Source organism: Gallus gallus, chromosome Z (genome assembly GCF_016699485.2).
Source record: "Gallus gallus isolate bGalGal1 chromosome Z, bGalGal1.mat.broiler.GRCg7b, whole genome shotgun sequence".
In the NCBI taxonomy this organism is placed as follows: Eukaryota; Metazoa; Chordata; class Aves; order Galliformes; family Phasianidae; genus Gallus; species Gallus gallus.
The window spans coordinates 76424690-76444496 of NC_052572.1; the positions used below are offsets into that span (position 1 = coordinate 76424690).

At 46.7% G+C, this 19807-nt stretch overlaps 1 long non-coding RNA gene across 1 annotated transcript in view; it reads right to left on the minus strand.

Annotated features, from left to right (window-relative positions):
* The window catches only part of LOC121108386, a 1480-nt gene extending 1202 nt beyond the window's left edge, over positions 1 to 278 (minus strand). Inside the window, exon 1 of the long non-coding RNA XR_005842877.1 lies at positions 241 to 278. This is a non-coding gene — a long non-coding RNA (uncharacterized LOC121108386). The remainder of the gene's footprint in view (positions 1 to 240) is intronic.
* Positions 279 to 19807: the final 19529 nt, after the last annotated feature.

A 19807-nucleotide genomic window follows, 5' to 3' on the forward strand; every position in this document is an offset into this window, starting at 1 on the left:
GCCATTGCCTTGTGCTTACCGAGAATTGCCATGCAGCTGCTCGCTCTAGCAGAGGGCTCGGCCGCTCCTGAAGTTCATCTTGCACAGGGATCTCACGCTGTGAATGTACCGGACGGTGAGCTCCCCGGGAATCTGCTCCGCTCAGTCATGGCTGGAGAGAAGGACACAAAAAAGAGGGCTTGGAGAAAGAGGAAAACGAACTCCAAGCGAGATACAACATACAGTCCAGAACACTCTTACCGCAGCTTCTGGATCTTGGACGCCACGCCGGACAGGCGGTAGACCCCTGCACCACGCCGTGCTTGCTCGATGAACTCGCGCAGCTCTGGCAGGACCTGGGAACTACAGAACAAGGGCCAGCGCTTAGCTGAGCTCCTGATTCAAGTCCTGCTTCAAGCCGCTGCCCCTGTCAAATCCATCCAATAAGCCCGTATCCTGGCTACTGCTTGGCCTCCTCCTCAAGGAGAAGAAGGCTGTCGCAGACGTCCAGGCAGGCAGGAGCCGGGGACAAAAGTGCACACGGACGTGTTCTTGGCTTTCAAGAAATGCAGGACCTGCCAAGCATTCCTGCAGAAAGTAAATGTCTGGGGAAGCCAGAGACACTTGCAAGTCCCATCACAGCTCCACCGGAATGGAGGCGTGAAACCTCATGTCCAGAAGCGCTAGGAACTGACGCACTACACTCTCTTGGGCCAAAAAGGCTTCCTTTGTTCTCAGGCTAGCGTGGGATTGGCTTGCTACTTCGCTTTAAGCAAATACAAGTGTGCCGGTCCTCCTATGAGCATTAGCCTCAAGCTTCCCTTGCAGCCATCAACTCCCACCTTCTACGCTTCTCCACCGGTATCAACCAGCCCCTTGCCTAGACATGATCTCCCTTTCTTTCATCTTGTCATGCCCAACAGAGGGAGGAAGCTCTCAGGAACGGGCTGTTCCTTACCATCACGGCCGAGAAGTGGAGAAGATGCTCTCCCAGGTCACAGCCAAACACCCCTTCCTTCTCCTTCTCCTTCTCCAGCTCCATCTCCCGCTGCTTCGGTTCCTTTGGGCGGGCCTTCACGAAGGAACGAAGGAAGCTGAGGAGCTTGCCACGCTTCTTTGGCACTGCACAACAAAAGGAAGAAACCAGTTCATTTCAGGTTGGGCTCAGTGCGACCAGGCTGAGCGGAAACACATGCTACAGAGCGCGTCAAAGCGGCAAGAACATTGCCAACACGGCATTCTACAAGGATTCAAGCATTTGTCCAAGCCCTCATTCTCACTGCCTACAAAACAGCAGCCCTACGCCCCGTGGGATGCAGAAGGATCATCAACACAGAGGAGAACGTGGGATGGATCAAAGGAGGTATTCAACACAGAACACACCCAGAAAAAGACTCCATGTGACTTCCCCGCACCATCACATGTAACATCCGTACCTGGCTGTTGGTGCTGAATTGATGAGGGCCTCAGGAAGTTTTCCGTTAATGAGCTCCACGCACTCACCGGGGAAAAACCCACCTGGAACAAGAACAAAAAGAGGGATGGAATACTGAATGCAGCATTTCTCAGGCCTCAACTGTTAAACCAAGACAGATTGGCCTGCAAAAAAGTAACCCTCATTCAACATTTGCAGCCAGAAGACCTACAAAAGCAATGACGGAAGCATAAGATGGCTGTTCTCCATGCTTGTACAAAGGACAGAGATGGTCAACTTCCTGACTGCCTATTGAGCACGAGAGGCCTCTTGCTTCTAAGTCACATGAGGAGACAGTTTCCTACCCAAGCCCAGAGCCAAAGGGAAAAGGCCTCTGACAGCGACACAGGGAAAACTGTTGACGTCCAGAAGCCACCCTGTGCAGGCCGAGCAGCTCGAAGCTGACATTCCTGACTTGACTGCAAGTTGCGCCCACGAGTCTGAAGCTCGTGCCTACCTGAAAGCCATGCTTGCCTCTCCACCAGGGGCTCTGCTCCTTTGCTGGCATAGCAAGAACGCACACCAGGTCTCCCCACCTGCAAGACATTGCAACATCAATCCCAGCTTCAGCACAGCTGGGAGGAAAGCACAGCTGAGATTGACGCCATTCTTCTGCACTGCCAAATAGCGCACAGCTTGAGAGCAATGGCACCGGGGGGCAGCTCTTCAGGCATTCCTGTGGGAAAGCTGGGCTTGGAGGTACAAGAGCCACTGCCTTACGCACCAGACAGAATACAGTGCAGCATGCCAAATCAAAACGTCTTTTAGACATGGCTGAACTCCTCCCTGCATCCAACCCTAGTGCAAGTCCTGTCTGGACCTGCATCTTCTGGGCTTCGCCTCACAAGGCATTCTGAAGGTGTCTGAGAATATTCCTGATGCATTCACCCGGTATACTCCTTCTGTCCGTGACAACAAGGAACGCCTTCTTTAATCTGCTTACCTCCAAGGAGAGCTCATCCGCTGCCTGGGCAACGTATCTCTTAATAACATGGCCAGCAGCAATAGCTGGAATATTAAGAGATGGCTCCTCCTGACCAGCAAGGGCTTCCCCTGGTTCTCAGGCTGAAACAGAGAGCACAGGCCATGGTGAGGAGCTGAGGACAAACAAGGAGGATTTCAGGGTGCCATCTCGATGCCACTAGCAAGGAAATGAAGCTTTTAAGGCAGCTCTTCAGGGACACCGAGAGAGCCGGAAGGATGCTCTCTCTCTTGAAAAGCAGGAGAGCACACCGGTGGCTCATTCCTGCTGGCTAAAGGCAGGGAACAGAGACCAAGCACAGCTTCACACTGTACCTCCGTCAACGCCCGGTCAGGCCCACGGCTGATCTCGCTGCTCGCGATGCCCATACACAGCAGGCGCGACAAGCTGCAACAGAAAAGAATCACATTTCCTGTGCTCACACAGCACTGGATTGAGAGTCTCTTCAGAACTACTCTAAGTTGCCCACTGGCGGGAGGCAAGCTGTCCTAGAAACAACCACTCTGTGCAGTCTACTCAAACGGGACAGCCGTTGCAATACGCAGCACTGGACCAAGTCGCTGGTCCCTCTGCTAGCAGAATGGGGACTCTGGCACAAAAGCAGCAGATGCATTTGCCCGCAGCACGCCTGAGAGCACAGTAGCAGGCCAGGGAGAGGTGTCACTGCTGGGGCTGGAGCTGCTCCCCAGCCCCCAGGCTCCCAGCAGCAGCCTCACCACCAGCGCCGGCCACAGCCTTGCCCACGCATTTCCTCTGCCTGCATGCCCGCTGTGCTCCCTACAGCTGTCGGCCACACTCACACAGCCAAAGCATGCACGCTTGTGCCCCTGGCTCATGTTGTGCAGCTCTGCACAAACTGGGCTAGGGCTCTTGGCCTAAGGGATTGCCTTCCTTCACACTAGCTGCTCCAGCACTACAGGCAGCATCCTGCTGAGGGTTGAACTGGAGCGGAAGTGGAAAAATCCCACACGTGACCAGAGCTGCATTTCAGCTGGACGAGGCTGTGTTACTACACACGGTGCGACTAAACGCGGGCTGCTGAACCATGTGGGGGGACAAAACATGGCACGTACCTGGCAAGAGATCAGAACAAGGGAGAAGAAGATCCTCGAACCCGCAGGCGTTCCTTGTAACTTTGCTCTGATCTTCCGCGAGCAAAAGCTGCACCAAGGGAGCAGGCGGAGGGTGGGAGGGGAGGGAGAAAGAGCAGGTCAGTGAGCTTGCACAATTGAGCAAACGGAACAACCAGGGAAGAACCCTGGCAGAAATGCCACCTCGATGGATGGCTTTGGACTGGATTGGCCTGGGGGAAAATGGCCTATGACTGTCCAGACAAGCAATATGATCCTAGGAGCTCTGCCATCCAGCACTTCTCAAGCCCTCGCTTGCCAACCCGTCTATCCCACCCCGTCTCAGCTTACCTACAAGACGCTGCACAAGACGGGATGAAGACGACGGACTCAGTAGATGCACAGTGCAACAAGCCACGTACTCACTGCCGAGCTCAAGCGCTCCAATGAAGGGAAGCAGCACGCGCTGCTCCTCCCTCATTCCTAGCCGCTTATGACATCACTAAGGGCCACCCGTCTGCTCCACCATGGACGGACAAGGTGGGGAGGCAAGACCACGTCACAAGACACAGGATTCCAACAGGGCACCCCAGCGTTTCGAGAAATCAGTGCGTGGTTGGAATCTCAGCCAAATCCTGGAGAAGCTGGCATGGCCTTGTCGGGACCAAAGTGCAGGACACGGCGCTTGGTCCTCTTGAGCCTCTTGCTGGGCCTATGGCAAATCCACACTAGGGTCCTTCTTTGCACCCAGGGCGGCCTTAGAGCAGCCATCTCTTGCACCTGGATGGAAATAAAGGAACAGAAACACAGCACTATACTACCAGACTGCTTTGCCAATTTCTTTCCCGAGCGCATTTTTGCCCTTTGGCTTCCATGACGACCTCATTTCCTCTCCTTTTCTTTGGGGGGAAGCTGCCCCCCGTGCCTGAGCTTCACAAGTCAGCATGAAACATGACACTAAGACAACGCTTGCCCTGGGTGCAGGGTGGCTGTGCTTTGCCAGGTATACTAGCGGGCTAGGGAAGCGCCACGTGGCAGCCCAGGCCAAGTCTGCATTCAGTCACTGTGGCCACAGCTGCTGCCTCCACTGCCAGAACGTATCCGAGGATACAGATGGACGCAGACAACTCCTGCTCCTTCTGCAAAGCCCTCCTCTGCACAGCCCGTTAGCTGCTTCTCACTGCTGTGCCAACCGGGCTCCCCTTTGCAGCAGCCCTGGGATAAACACGCCTGTACTCTTCCGTGCAGCAGCGAGCTCCAGGGATGAAGCAGCACAGAGGAAACCAACAGAATCTACTGCTGCTGAATCCACCAGCACCTTCTGCCCACCAAGAGTAATACCTCGGGACAGAACACAAGGGGGGAAAGCGCTTCCGCTCGCACACGGACAAAGGGAATCAAAACTGCTTCGTCAAGAAGAGCTCGTTGGGTAAACCCAGCCTCAGAGACACAAATGCATCTGGTTCCAGTAAATATTTCGACACCTTGTTGATGAAACGCTGTTCTGTTGCTTGGAGAGCACGAAGCATGCTGTGTTGACACGCACAGCAGCGCGATGCCCAAGCTGAGCACGCAAACCTCCCCAGCACCCGTGGCCAATGCTGCCAGGGAAATGCAGAACCTGCAGCCCCACATGTCTCACTGCACGGACACTGGGGGACTGCTTTAGTCTCAGGTGGGAAGGATTTTTCTTCAGTCTCTCTTATGATGCTACAACAGTGAGAACACTCTGATGTTTATAATTTCTGAGAAGCAGACCTGTACAGAGCCAAGGCCGTTCTCAGCAAAGCTCTCAAGAAGGAGCTGGGAGGAAACCAAATGAGGACAGCTGATGTCAACGGGTCAAAGGGATATTCCATACCATATGACATCAAGTGGAAGGGGTTTTGGATGGGGTGGTAGTTCATATCAGTCTCTTCTTCTGCTTGGCCATTGCTTGGGAGGTGCTGAGCCACTGCTTCTACATCACTCGTTAGATACACTCAAGATAGATAGATAGATAGATAGATAGATAGATAGATAGATAGATAGATAGATAGATAGATAGACAGACAGACAGACAGGCAGATAGATAGATACATAGGTAGATATTCATTACTTCTGTCCTTTTCTCTACCTTTGGAAAGAGATTTCTCTCAACACATGAGTTCTACCTTCTTTTTCTTCCCCCACAGTTCTCTCCCCCATCCCACTGGGAAGGGGGGGAGTAAGCAGAGGACGCTGTGGTGCTGAGCACCCACCGGCTTAAACCACAGGATGGCCGAGGGGCAATGGCAGCAGATGTGAAGTGCACTGTGGTCACTTGGAAATGAATGTGGTCTTGACGTACACAAGCACACTGTTTCACTTTCCAGAAAACAACCTGTGGTGTCAATGAAACATGGCCCTCACTAGGAACATTTGCAAGGATGCCTTCAATGACCGAGGGCATCGCACGCCATGAACGTCACCCTGCTGACACAATGGCATTGCAAACACAGCAGCAACCCCTGGCACCGATACCTCCGGGTACAACAAGCACAGGGCACTGGGCTGCTTTGGATGCAGTTTCAGCACAGAACCTGAGGTCTTCATGGAAAGCGCCTTGCAGAGCAACATCATGTCCTGCACCAGGCAGAGCGCTGCGCATCTCTCGTCTTTTCCAAACTTTGGGGCTTTGAAGCTGCACGCTACTTCTTGGTACTTTGTCCCCCAGAACTCCAGAGCACTTTCAGCTGCTCCCTGGCAATTCATGGCTTGCACAGTGCCAAACACAACAAAGAGAAAAGGAAAGAAAGAAGCAAAGGCCATGGCTATGCACAGAAGCATCCGGGAAGGGTTCAGCTCCAGAATGAAACCTGCACAAGTCAACTCAACAGATTCCAAGGAATTCATTGACATCTGACACAATTTGCAACGCCAGAAGCAACTGCCGTGCCAACAGCACCGTATTCGAAAACTGGGCACGTCCAAATCAGCCCCCTTGCCCTGCTCTACCCCGCTCCGCCCAACGCAGAAATCAAACACACAAACTCTCTTGCTTTTGCTCACGGCAGCCATCAAGCCCATACTTTAGTGACACAGAGAACTCCATCTGCAGCTACTCCGTGTCTCGCTAACCACAAGCTCGGCTGGGAGCTGTCGCACAGCCTGACACCACAAGCAGAAAAGAAGGGCACATAAGCAGATGCTCTTATCCACACGTGCAAATCTGGGGGCGAGCAGCAAAAGGCTCACTAGGCCACGGGCAAAGCAGGGAGTAGATGATAGGCAGGAAACAGGAAGGAGTTGAAGACCAGCTCTCCTACACCAAAGACAGGGAGAGCTGAGTCAGCACCACGGGGGGACTTACAACACAGCTTGAGAGCTTACAGAGACCTGAGGTTGCCAAAGGAGGCCGCCAGGGTAACTCTCACCAGTCTTTTGCAGGGCTCTCACGGATGCTTGCGATGCTGACTTCAACTGCCCTGTGTCATTGGTAGAAAGTGCAGGTGAGAAATGCTCAATTGGTCTGGGTAATGCTTCTATGCTTCCACGGTTAGGACTGAAACAAATGGAAAAAAAAAACCATGCAACCCTATGAAATTTGCCTCTCTACTGCTGCTGTCAGCGTGACATCTAAGATGAGCAGTAAGCGTCCCTGCACCCAACTGAAGATTCATCCAAGTCTGTGTTCCACACAGCTCCATCCCAGTGCCAAAAAGAAACACAGACAGTGATGTTTAGAAGATTCTTTGTGCAGATACAAGTGCAGGGTGCATGTGCATTCTCTACAGCAAGAAATAGCAATTTCTCAAGCAGTACGACGGTACTGCTGGCCTGCTGGGCATTGTTAGCAGCAGTTCCCAGAACATCTTACACCACCAAATGCAGCACGCTCCTTTTTTTCCACAGGCCCCTCGTTCCTCTCATCAGCCTCAGATTCACTCCACTTCAAATACACCCATCAGAACAGCCCTTCCGTTCTGCTGAGGTAGGAACCCACTGCTGGGATGTCCCCCCACTCCCGTTTCCCCGCTATGTCCCAGCACCGGGGGGGAAAGGAAGAGACACTGCCATCACCTACCCAGACTTCTTGCAGGGCCTTCCAGACGCTCTCACATCACAGGGACAAGCGGCACAGCTCTCGTGGCACAAAGCTCAGGGAAGGCTGCAAAAATCAAGGTTGCCGCCAAGGTGCTGCTTTCAAACAACGTGACTTAGCAAAGCACTCACCCAAGAGATGCCTTTCCTACAATCTTAGCATCAGTAACGTTGAAAAGCCCTCCATGATCAACGAGTCCAACCACCCACCTACCACCACCATTTCCTCCCCACTAAGCCACGTCCTTCACTACAACATCTAATGTGCCTTGAATACCTGCAGGGACAGTAACTCTATCACCTCCCTGGGCAGCCCGCTCCAGCGGCTGACCTCTCACTGGGAGAAGGTCTTCACAACTAACCTCACAGCTTCCTTGCTCTTCTCTGGACACACTTCAGGCTTTCAGGGTCCCCCTTCTAGTGAGGGGCCCAGAACTGAACGCACTGGAAAGCTGTGCCAGAAATGAGGAAAGATTCATTATTTCCCTGAGACCAGTTAGAGCTCTATCCACTTGCGAACTCTGCCTCCCTGTACATTCATAACAATATATGTATTTATACCTACAGAAATCTGTCTAAACTGGGTGTAGAGAGTATCAAATACAAATTGGAGAATCTTCCCAGCATAACATGGATCTTCATGCCTTTTTTGTTGTTGGTTTTGATGTTTCCCCTAAGAGTGTGTTATGGAAACGGATGGGGTTACTCATAGAATTAAGCACAGTTTGCTTTCATCACGGTGAAGGCACAGGGCGCATATATATATCATACATCATATAACACAGTTTTGCAACACAGCATCAAGCATCTCAGAAGTGAAATGCTTCCCTGTCTCCATATTAAGCGTTTAACAACAGCTGTGCAGAATTTCCAAAATGACGAGCCTTTTAGTTTGTTCCACACTTGGCATCATTTAATCACCCAGTTTACAAAACAGATATAAATCCTGGGGGGCTTTGCTTCATAACGGGACAGGTTTGGAGTGGGTGTGTTGCTAATTCAGAATGGCGTAAAGTTTCCCAACTTGTGAAAATGTACAAAACACATATTTGGAGACTACGGAAGGAGTCGCAACAAACCTGAAGCCTTTCTCCTCACGACTGCACCAAATAATTGATGTAGAATCCTCTCTCATCTGATATTCTCTTTTCAGTAAGGATATGTTCCATTAGAGGATATGGTACGGCCTGGTGCTTTATTTCCGACCAGCACATCCAATTGGACTTAGTTGGTACCTTGTGTATGGGGAGCTATTGAATTTATCACCATAGTAGAACTACAGACATTTGGAGTCATCTTCACACTTCATATTTGTACTCCGCCACAAGTAACAGAAGGATTTCAAGGATCAGAGTCCCTCAGTCATGAATTGGACTCCTGCTTTTCTTGCACTTCTTCCTTCTTGCCTGTTTGGATGTTGATCTGAGATCTCTTGCTACATGGGCATAACATCACCCAGCTGAGACTATGAAGTACTCCGAGACCTTCAGTACTTAATGCTGTTTTCTTAAACCTCTAACATGAAACTAGTCTCCCACCTGTCCTAACTCACTAGTCTTCTCTAGGAGCTTCCCTGGGAAGGTTTATAATAATTTATGCGTTAATCCCCGCGGGTTACCTAGATCATGAACAGAGCTCAGAAGGGGTTAGGAGTAGAGCGACACACAGCTCCGCTTCGCGCTGAGGGCAGTTTTGGCCCTCCGAGCTTGCCGTAGCCACCCTGCGCTCTGGCGCCGGCGGACCGGAAGTACTCGTAGTCACTATGGCAGCCGCCTGCGGGGGGTTTGAGCTGCGAGGCTGTGGGGAACGGTGCCTTTTGAGAACGGTGTTTTTCTGAGCGTTTTATCTTCACCGGGTGGTTTTCTTCCTCGATGTGTCGAATGAACAGCGATGGAGAGCACACAAGATTCCATCCGCACCCAAAGCCCGTCATTATTGACAAGCAGAAGCAGAGAGAGGAGAGGAGGTAGAAGGGGTAGGCCGCGGTGGGGGCCGCCCTCAGATTCCTCAGGGCTCTGAGGCATTGGTACTCGAAAAGTGCGTGTCGGAAGGTGACAGAGACACGGGCCCCTGCCTCTGCCTTTGCCTCACGTCTCGAGGTCAGCTGGGAGCTGAGTGCAGGTATTTCTGTTTGTGAAATGGAATTCCTCTTGTGCTAAGCATTTTTCACGTCTCCGAAACCCACCTGCACTGCTTTAAGTGGCACAGTGTTTACAGTGGCGGTGCTGCCTCTGAGAGGAGAGTGACGATGTGATACGTTGCACACTGGGGGTATTGGTCAACAGTTGGCTGCACGTACCCAGCAGTGTGCCCAGGTGGCCAAGAATGCCAGCAGCATCCTGGCCTGTGTCAGAAATAGTGCAGTCAGAAGGACTGGTGAAGCGATCTGCCGGCTGTTTCTCAGCACTGGTGGAACTGCACGTCCAGTACTGTGCTCAGTTTTGGGCCCCTCACTGCAAGAAAGGCACTGGGGCTCTGGATCACGTCCAGAGAAGGGCAACAGAGTGGTGAAGGATCTGGGGCACGATATTATGGGAGTGTCTCAAGGAGCAGGGATTGTTCAGTCTGGAGGAGATTCAAAGGAAACCTCATTTCTCTGCACCACTACCTGAAAGGAGGTTGTGGCTGCGTGGGAGTCAGCTTCTCCTCCCAAGGAGCAGCAGGAGGACAAGAGGTGATGGCCTTCAGTTGTGCCAGGGGAGGTTCAGGTTGGATACTAGGAAAAGTGTCCTCTCACAATGCCCAGGCAGGTGGTGGAACTGTTGTCCCTGGAGGTGTTCAAGCCATTCCCTGGCTCTGAGGCCAAGTCTCCATGCTGTCTGAAACACAGTGACCCCATGCAAATAATCTGTTGGTAGTGGCCCTCTGGCCAGTACTGTGTCAGGAAGTGTGCCTTCAACTTAGCTGCCAGACAGTTGAACTCCAGAGCATAAGGAGATTTCTATGGTACAGGTATAATTCATCAGAGCAGAAAAGAGTTTTAAGAGTCCCCTTAAGCTTTGCCAACACAAGATAACCACTTGAATGTGGTGTCTCATGTAGGCTCTCTTCAGCTGCTTGTAAAAAACAGTAGGAAAAAAATTATTCTCTTTTACTATCAAGTGATGAAAAAAGTGTTTTTTTTTTTTCATCTGTGTCTCATTTAGACCATGAAGAAATTCCTGTAAACAAGGCAGGAGTTTAATTTTTAGTGGGAACGTACGTGATAATTTAGTTAACTTTCTGACTGATACCGGGGTTATATCAGGATGGTGAGCAGTCACCTGGGGTTTCTGCAGGGCTCCATTTCAGAGCCAGATGGAGGACTGCATCAGGGAGGGTCAGGATGGAAAAGCTTCTGCACCAGAGGTTGACCGTGCACAGAACAGGTTGCCCAGGCCCAAATATGCCAGAGTTCAAGGAGCCTTTGGACACCACTCTCAGACATAGTGTGGCTGGTTTTATGTGGAGGCAGGGGTTGGTTTTATGTGGAGGCAGGGGTTGAACTCCTGTGATCCTCGTGAGTCTCTTCCAAGTGGCCATTCTACAATGGCCTGGAAAGCTGTGAAACAGCTTTTGGTTGTGGTAGTTATCAAGGTGATACAAGCATATAAAATCTGGTACCTTAATGCTACTCCTGTAGTGAAAGAACATTTATAACCAAAGTACCTGCCTTCCTCAGTAGGTAACTTAGGAGACGTGCAAGGAGTAACAGCCTGCAGATGCCTCTGTATTACACTGTGCAGACAGAACAGCCAGCGCTATGGAAACTTAATGCTACTGATGTGGGGGGTGGAAGGAGCAGTTAGCAAGATCTGCATCTCAGAAGGTCTGGCAGACTGGTAAAAGAATGCTATCCAACTTAGCTTACAGGGAAAATGAGGAAAGGCTGCTGTCCTATTCTTCTTTCCTTAGTAAGTAACAGAGTTAGAAGCGTAGAAGAGAGTTAACAGCATATCAACTTAAGGACGGTGTAATAAATCAGTGTTATTTAGGTATATGAGCAAACATAACAGCCACACAGCCCCAAAATCCCTTTTCTCCCACTGGTGTCCAGTAGTCCCTTAGTTTGCTGACAGATCGGGCTGCTTTCTTCTCTTAAAGCAGCACTTGTCTCATTGCTTTGCTTCACAGTCAGAATTCTGACCATCTGACCTTTTTAATACCTTTCTTTTTTCTTTTTTCTTTTTTTTTTTTTAATTTTCCTTCTAGCTGCAGGTCAGAATGAAACCTCAACCATGGTCAAAACGGTGGGAGAGGCCAAAATACAACATTAAAGGAAAAAAAAATTGAGCTACCCGAGAAAAAAATGAAGGAAGCACAGAAGTGGAAGCAGCCCTGGCTGGAATTCGATATGCTGAGAGAGTATGATACTTCAAAATAGAGGAATAAATACGGAGGGAAGCGAGTGAAGAGCTGAACACGTAACAGCTTTGAGTTCAGTGTAAGAATTGTCAATTTTCAAGTTTCGTATGCAAATAAAAGACAGTGATATTTCAGCAGTTCTTGTCTGAATGTTAAACTGTCCGTTCCTGAAAACAATGTTATAGTGTGTTCAGCCCTGCTTCTGCCTTCCCTTCTAAATCACAGCTAATAGAAGGGGTTTGCAGTTATTGTGTTGTCACTTCCAAATAACTGTTTCTTCTGCCTTTGCCAAGTAGACAGGGGCCAATTGTGAAAATGCTTCACTCAGAAGGTTCAGAAGGGGGCTATGGCAGGGAAGCAAATGTACAGAAGCCCAGCTGGACAATCTGAGTGTAAGTGCTGCTTAGCTGTCCTGTAAAGGCACTTTTGAAATGACATCTGATAAAGCACCAATAGTAACCTGACAACAAAGCAGTAATACCAACGTTTTGAAACCAGCTTGCAAGAATGAAGCCAGATTAGCTGTTACTCCAGTCAGATTGTGTGAATGGGTGCAAGGTTCACCACACAGTGGCACAGTAGGTTCTCAAAGATACTCAACTGGGATGGGGCTTCTGAGCTCCAGTAAAAATCGCCTTCCCCTGCTTACCAGTCATGACAAGTGACGTCTGCAGCCACTGGAAGAAGCCTCTACAGAGGTAAAGCGTGATAGAACCTATTCCAATTTCATAGCAGCACTAGACTAATTTCTTTGGGAGCAACTTTCATCATGAATAAGGAAGCAGAGGAGACAAAAGCAAGCACGGAGATCACATGCTTCAGCCGATTACTTATCAGTTGTATTTTCTTTGCACTCAGGAAAGTAGAAGTGCACAATTACTTACAACAGAACTCCTAAATCCTGCAGATAATGAAGCGCCAGCAGTGCCACAGTTTTTTTCCATACTTCACATAACATTCCTGTCGTGTTCAAGACTTGAAAGCGTTAAAAGTCTCATTAACACAAAAACATCTTTACTTTTCAAAATAATGGTTTGCTTTTATTTTAAAAGTCATTGTTGTCTATAACACTGATGAATGCAATTTACAATTAAAATAGTTTACAAAAATACATATTCTGTAATAAAAAACAACAGAAAAACCATAGGGAATAAAAGCCCCCAAGAGTTAAATGGAAGACCCATATATAACATTTTAGAGAAGCAGGCAATAGCAAACTTAGCAGAATTTGTGACACACTGCTGTTTCTACAGTAAAACATCCTTTTTATTCTGCAGCAGTAATATTTACTGCACATATACGAAGTTACACAACATTAGAAATCCAACATGGGTACGGTGAAATGAGGTTTAATGGGTCTTACAGGGAAGCAAAAGGTAAATGTCCTTAGAGAGCCAATTACTAGAAAGTAACTGGAGTTGTTGTTCTTCTTGTCTGATAAATGAGGGCGGGTGACAACTCCAGGTGTGTGCACAAAGTCCAGTCTGTATCTCAAGTACAAAGCTCCACTACAAATCATACTCTGGAGAAGAGTAAGCGTAGTTAAGACGTTCTCCTGTGCAACTTCTTACCTTCCTGAACTGCCATTTACCATCAGTAGATCTTCACAGATCAAACTTCTCACTGCACGCAGAATTCCTGCTTCTGTGTCGGGATCAAAAAGCTATGAAGAACTCACTGTGAGTTTGGTAGAGTTATCTCATTAAGTGGACAATAAGTTAGAGTTCAGTGACTCCCGGGTCAGAGTGATTTGATGTGGTACTGAAAACAGCTTGTGAAGTTGTCTGCTCACCAGCAGTGGTAACGTTACAGGCACTTACTGCAGTCATCCTTCCCAAAAGAACAAAGCAGTGAGGCTTCGTCATATATTTCAGAACACCTGCACTTCACACTGACCATTGTGATTCTGTCTAGGAGTAGATGGCATCAGAAGACATCTGGAAAAAAAAAAAAAAAACAAAATATTTCACAGTAAAACAACTGCAGGCAGTCCACTCATTAAACATGACCACTTTTTTAGAGTGAGCATCAGGCTTGTTTGAGTAAAAGAACTGCTGCTTCAAAGAAATTTTTATTTCCCTATCACAGATTTAAGATGTTCCCGTTTGCACTCTTCAGCAAGCTCTTCAGCAATACACAGAGCCTTGACTTTCACCAACAGGAGAACAACTTCTTCAGTTTCATCACTATTACAAAAACAAGTTGATATAGCAACACATTCACACCTGACTTCAAAATCAATAAAGCTAAAACCTGCCTTGAGCTACACTGACCACTAACTGCACCCAACGTCTAGAGCCTCAAACTAGCCTGAACTAGTACTGCAAAAGCGATCCATTTTACATTATGGACTGCATCTTTAGTTGTACATAGATGTTGGAAGTACATCACTGAAAGTGTTAAATGTATGAGACTTGAGGAATTTAAGAATCATAGAATCATTAAGGTTGGAAAAAAACACAAAGATCATCTAGTCCAACTGTCAGCCCATCACCACCATGCCCACTGAACCACGTCCCTAAAAGAAATACTAACATAAAGATTATGAGGAAGTGCTGCATCCCAAAGAACATGTTGTTTGTTACCGGTGGTTATTCCTGTGAAGCATACGTGCTCACTGAACCAAATGCTGGCAGAAGTTCACTGACTCGGGGAGAGTTGACCCACTTCCATGATTTTGGAACCACCTTTCTGGTAAGCATGCAACCACCTGTTCACACAGAGAGCATTCTGAAAGAAAAGAAAAAAGAAAAAAAAAAGGCTTTCAATAAAACTAAGTCACACCACTTCTGGCAGACTTCTCCTTTTGGCTAGTTCAGTTATTATTGGCAGTGTTTATTCTTCAAAAAACAAAACCATCATTTTAAGCAGTTATTCCTAAAAGCCTAGGAACCAATGCTTGCTTTGAAATTCTTTTATACACCAAGGTCATTAAAAAACAAAGAAACAAACAAAAAAACAACTTCAAATGTTAAATAATTACACTTCAGACTACATCTGTCCCCATGGAAATAAGACCTTTCACCTCTTTACACTTCTCCATGTTTTCCGGCCCAGGTGGTGTGTTGAAGAGGTTCAGAAGAAGGTAACGATCCAGCAGCTTGCTCAGTCCCACACCACAGACTGTGTCTTCCTGTAAAGTCCCATCCCAAAGGAGAACCTTGGAGAGCACCTGCAGTAATGGAGAAACAGAACATGCATATCTGATGGCTGAGGGTGCATTAGAACCTCCTTTTTAAACTTAAAAGATACCATGTCCATCCAATCTCAGTACTCACAAAACAGGATTTATTCTCTCCAAGCTTACTGCCAATTAGTCACTAAAAAACTACCGATCATAAATAGTATTTTGAAGTAGATTAATTTTACATGTGCCTATGAGCTGTACCCTCATACATACACACATCACCTCCCAAGGTAATAAAGAGCATGACACCCTTCCAATTCATTAACAATTTGCTAACATACGTTACATAGGATTAAACGCCACCAGCCTCACAACACAGGTAAGGTTGATAGCCTTGATCCATAGCAGCAAAAAGATTCTTTTGTATTTGACGTCAGTATTATTCATTAGCAAGAGTTGTCTTCAGTTACCTGTTATCACTGTAGAAATGACTATTTAAAAAGACTTAAGCCCAGCGTAAGAACATGGCTGGTCTCCCCCTCAACACAGAATGGTTAATGTCAAGGTAACTGTTAACCTCAAGGTAGTTCACCCACACAGACACAGTACGTGATCTTAGCAGTCACCAGTCAGAAAGCAGTCGCAAAGCCCACGACTACTGCATACTTCTCTGGAGTGCTTGGCAGGACACTTCCTTTTGACTCAGTGAGCTGCTAGGAAAGTTAGACTGTATGATGGCACAAACATCAAAACCTCATCAACTGTACTTCCTCATTAAAATAGTTCCTGTCCTCTTCTCGCCCAGCCCTTTGTGAGTACTCTCCCATACAATTTCTGGGCATGGTTTAGAGGACATTCCCGATAGGCAGCCTGCAGAGGATTACCTGCTTTGAAAGACAGCACCAATAGGGGCTGCACAACGGCAGTCTCAAACACAGATAAGTAACACTAAAGCTGCTGAACAGATCCAAAGAGTTTAATGCATGACCCGCAGTACTACTTACTCTGGGGTAAACGAATTCATGACTTCACTTCAGAAAAAAGAGTGGAAAACTATAGGAAGATATCCAACACAAACACATTTTCAACTGTTCTGCACATCACCACTTCTAAAGAGAACCCTGACAGTGAGGATGGAAAACAAACTGAAAGGAGAAAACTTCAATCTGCAGTGAAAGACCACCGGTCTCGCTTTTAGAAACATGTATTTGACAGGACATTTAAGTCAGGCAATACACAATCTCAGAAGGTGATACCAGAATCTTATGTCTGTTTCGTGTCTGCCAGGTATCAGCACTAAGCTCCCTCTTGTCTTCTCTGCATCTGTCCATGACAAACCCTTACACAACAGCTTGCCCCAGGAGTGAATATGGCAAGTCCTCAACATTCCCAAATTCCCTGATTTTTCTACAGGAATGTGCAACATGGCAGCAGGAAGCCTATGCAGAGCTGTCACCATGGCCTTGTTAGCACACACAGCAGGGGAACTGGGATGTTAATGTGTTTTCCTGCATCTAAACCTCATCTTTAGTATGAATCCAAATACACTCATAGAGGAAACGGATCTAAGAGGAAATTGAATCACAGGCATTCAGACATTCCTAACTCAGCACTTTAGACTGAATAAAGCTATACTAATACGCATATACGCACATGCAGGGATTCTATTCTACAAGAGCAGCATGGGCACTGTATGCACATACTGAGGAAACAGACCTATCCACAGAGTGCCAATGACTGATCTCATGGAAGGTTAGCAGGAACAGATGATGAAATTAAAGTCTCTTGACTACGTATCAGAGGTGGGTAAGCATAAATAGCTCACTGACGAAAACAGCTAACCTTCCTATTAAAATGTATTAAGCTCTCAGGAATCAGATTTGACTGAAGATACATTTCCTCAAAGACGACAGTCTACTTTTAACTAAAATGACTTTCACAGACAAGATCGGTGTTTTTTCTTTACCTCAACAGCTGACCAAAACCGTCTGCCTTGGAATTTTGAACATGGCGATGATTTGTCTTCTACAGTGCTGGTCAGAAAAAGAGGAAGAGGAAATAAGGATTTTGCTTGACCTGAAAGTAAGACAAACAGACAATTCATCTCTTAAACACCGATGAATTACAACTATGGGATTCTTTCAGCAGTGACAACCAGAATAAAGGTCTAAGGAAACAGCTGTTAACTGAAACTCCTTGCAATACCCAATGGAATTAGCAGTTGGAAATACTCGAGTATGTGTTTCATGGATTCTCAACAAAACAGCACTGCCTGTAACCAGACAAACATGCTGCATCAGGCTTAGCAACACTCTTCTCCCAGCTGTGTCTTAACCCCACATCTACCAGACTCTTACCAGTTATCCCCTCTCTAAGAGTGTCCAGCAATAAGCATCAGCAATATCAACTATTTCAGGAAAGAAAGGAGGAGTCAGGAGTAGAAGGGGGAACAGACCACCACAAATAACACACGCCCTCAGATACTCCAAGTTAAGATCACAAAACCAGACTCTGGGCTGTGCCCCATAAACTAAGAGCTTTCCATTTATGAAAGCTTTTAGTTACAGGAGCAAAAAAAGCACTAAGTTGACTGCGTAGTTACTCTTGTCGGAATGAGTTCATAAACATCAATGTTTGGTAACTATTCCTACAATGAAACAGTAGAAGGCACATTTGTTCCGTTTGCTCATGGATGTCTACAATATATTTCACCCACGCTTCTGGGGAAAAGGTACAGAAAAATAGAATAAAGGCTAAAAAAAGAGGTTAGGTTGCAGGTAGACTTGGTGGTCTTTAACGTCTTTCCCAGCCTGAGCAGTTCTATGATTCTATGACTAAAAATAAAAATTTTAAAAAGTAAATAAATAAATTCCCAGGGACAGCTTACCTTTTCGGATACAGAGGGATAAAGACATCCTCCTCTACAGACTGCTTCATCCTCAGGACAACCGTGTTAATCAAATCCTGCCAAAAAAAGAAAAAAGGAAAAATATTAACACATCCTCACAAGAAAAGGATCTCACCTTCCACTTACAACAATTTTAGGTAGTTATTTTGATCATGTGGAAAAGCAAAACGCTTTTCAATTGTGGCGACTGCATAAACGTTTGTTATTATTTCTTTTCATACTAAGGGCCTAAACATCAACTTAGTTTCACCTACTTTATGCTGGATAAACTCCCAGATTTGCATGAGAATAAAACCAGAACTGGGCTAAGTGTATGTTACAGTGAATATTTACAGTGAAGTGCATACACCGTATCAAGAACTTCCTTCCCCATTACTACAACAGCCTTTACCTGTTTTGCCTGACTGCATTCCCTTCTGGACAGGACTTGTTTTTCAAACACGTTATCACAAAGCTGTGTAAGGTTCTCAGTCTGTGAAGTCGATAAAGGATCCCACACATTCTTGGCAAATGCTGAAAAACAGGAATTATTTCATTCATGATATCCAAGTGGCTATCTGCTCTAGTTTCAAGGAAGCAAATATTCAAAAAGCTAAACCTTTCATTTGCAGTAACCTTAACAAGTAATTGTAACTATCAACATAATTTTACATCACCACTTATTTAAGGTTTGATTACCTAGCTGCAGTGAACGTCCTCAAGACAACCTTAATATACCTGTAATTTTTGGCAGGATAGTTTTTTCAATCACTCTAGGCAAAACTTCTTCATCAGGATCATCATCTCTTTTTGATTCAGACGGCTTTTTGGCATCGCTGAATCCTTCTACAGCTCTGAACCAGGGCATCTCTTTCAGGTCTGTAGAATTCTGCTGAAAGATCATTCCCGTTAGTTGTTCAGCTGTCAGGATTGAGAGAAAAAGCTCCATGCAGAAATATACCTAATGATACCAAAAGATTCTCATTTAATAGTTTTACATGGATTCTAATCACAGAATGGACCAAAGCAGCAAGCTAAAACTGAATGTAAAGCTAGATTTCAGAGGGTAGGGCTGTCAAAATGTCAGCAAACAGCTCCACATTAATAAAGATGCAAGTGATTCATATGCAAGCAACCTGACAAGAGGAAAAGATGCACTCCTTCTAGTTAACAACACTTACCTCAAGCTCTGGAATGCCTCTATAACCCACGGCAAAGCTCCTGTACAGAAGTCTTCCCTGCAAGCAGCATGCCCCCGTCCTGCACTCTGGCAAAGCCTTTTTCAGGAAAAAAAAAAGATACAGAAGACCACAAAAAGACTTCTGTGGTTTTGAACAACTGCACAGATTTAAATACCCATTAGTTTTCGTATTTTGTATGTCTCTTAAAAGCTCAGACAGGAAAATCCTTCTTCTGTTATTCAGCAAATACGCACCGTGCCTCTCCCAGCTCCTCGTGACCTGCTCACTAAGGCAGTTCAAATCTCAATTTGAAATACATTCCAACTTTGGACAAAAAACTGATTAAACTAAAGAAGCCTACAGTCTTCTATCTTCTATCTATTCTTCCTAAGGCATTGTTCAGGATTGTTTAAATGCATTAATTCTGTGCTGTAGAAAATAAACGATATACCATTCAAAGGGAGTATTTCTTCACTCTCCCTTGAAAATCCTTCTCAGTACGGGAGGAATTTTGCTCTCATATTCTGACCAACCTTTGCTCTTCTGGAATTCAGTCACCTCTGTCAGAGCCAGTTCTTCATCACTCGGCATGCCTTCGTGGTGACCAGCTGTTTGTGAACGCTCTCTCAGCTGCCGCCTGCAAGTCCTGCATTCTGTAATGAACTCAGGTGAGTTATTCACCATGTACGTACGTAAAAGAA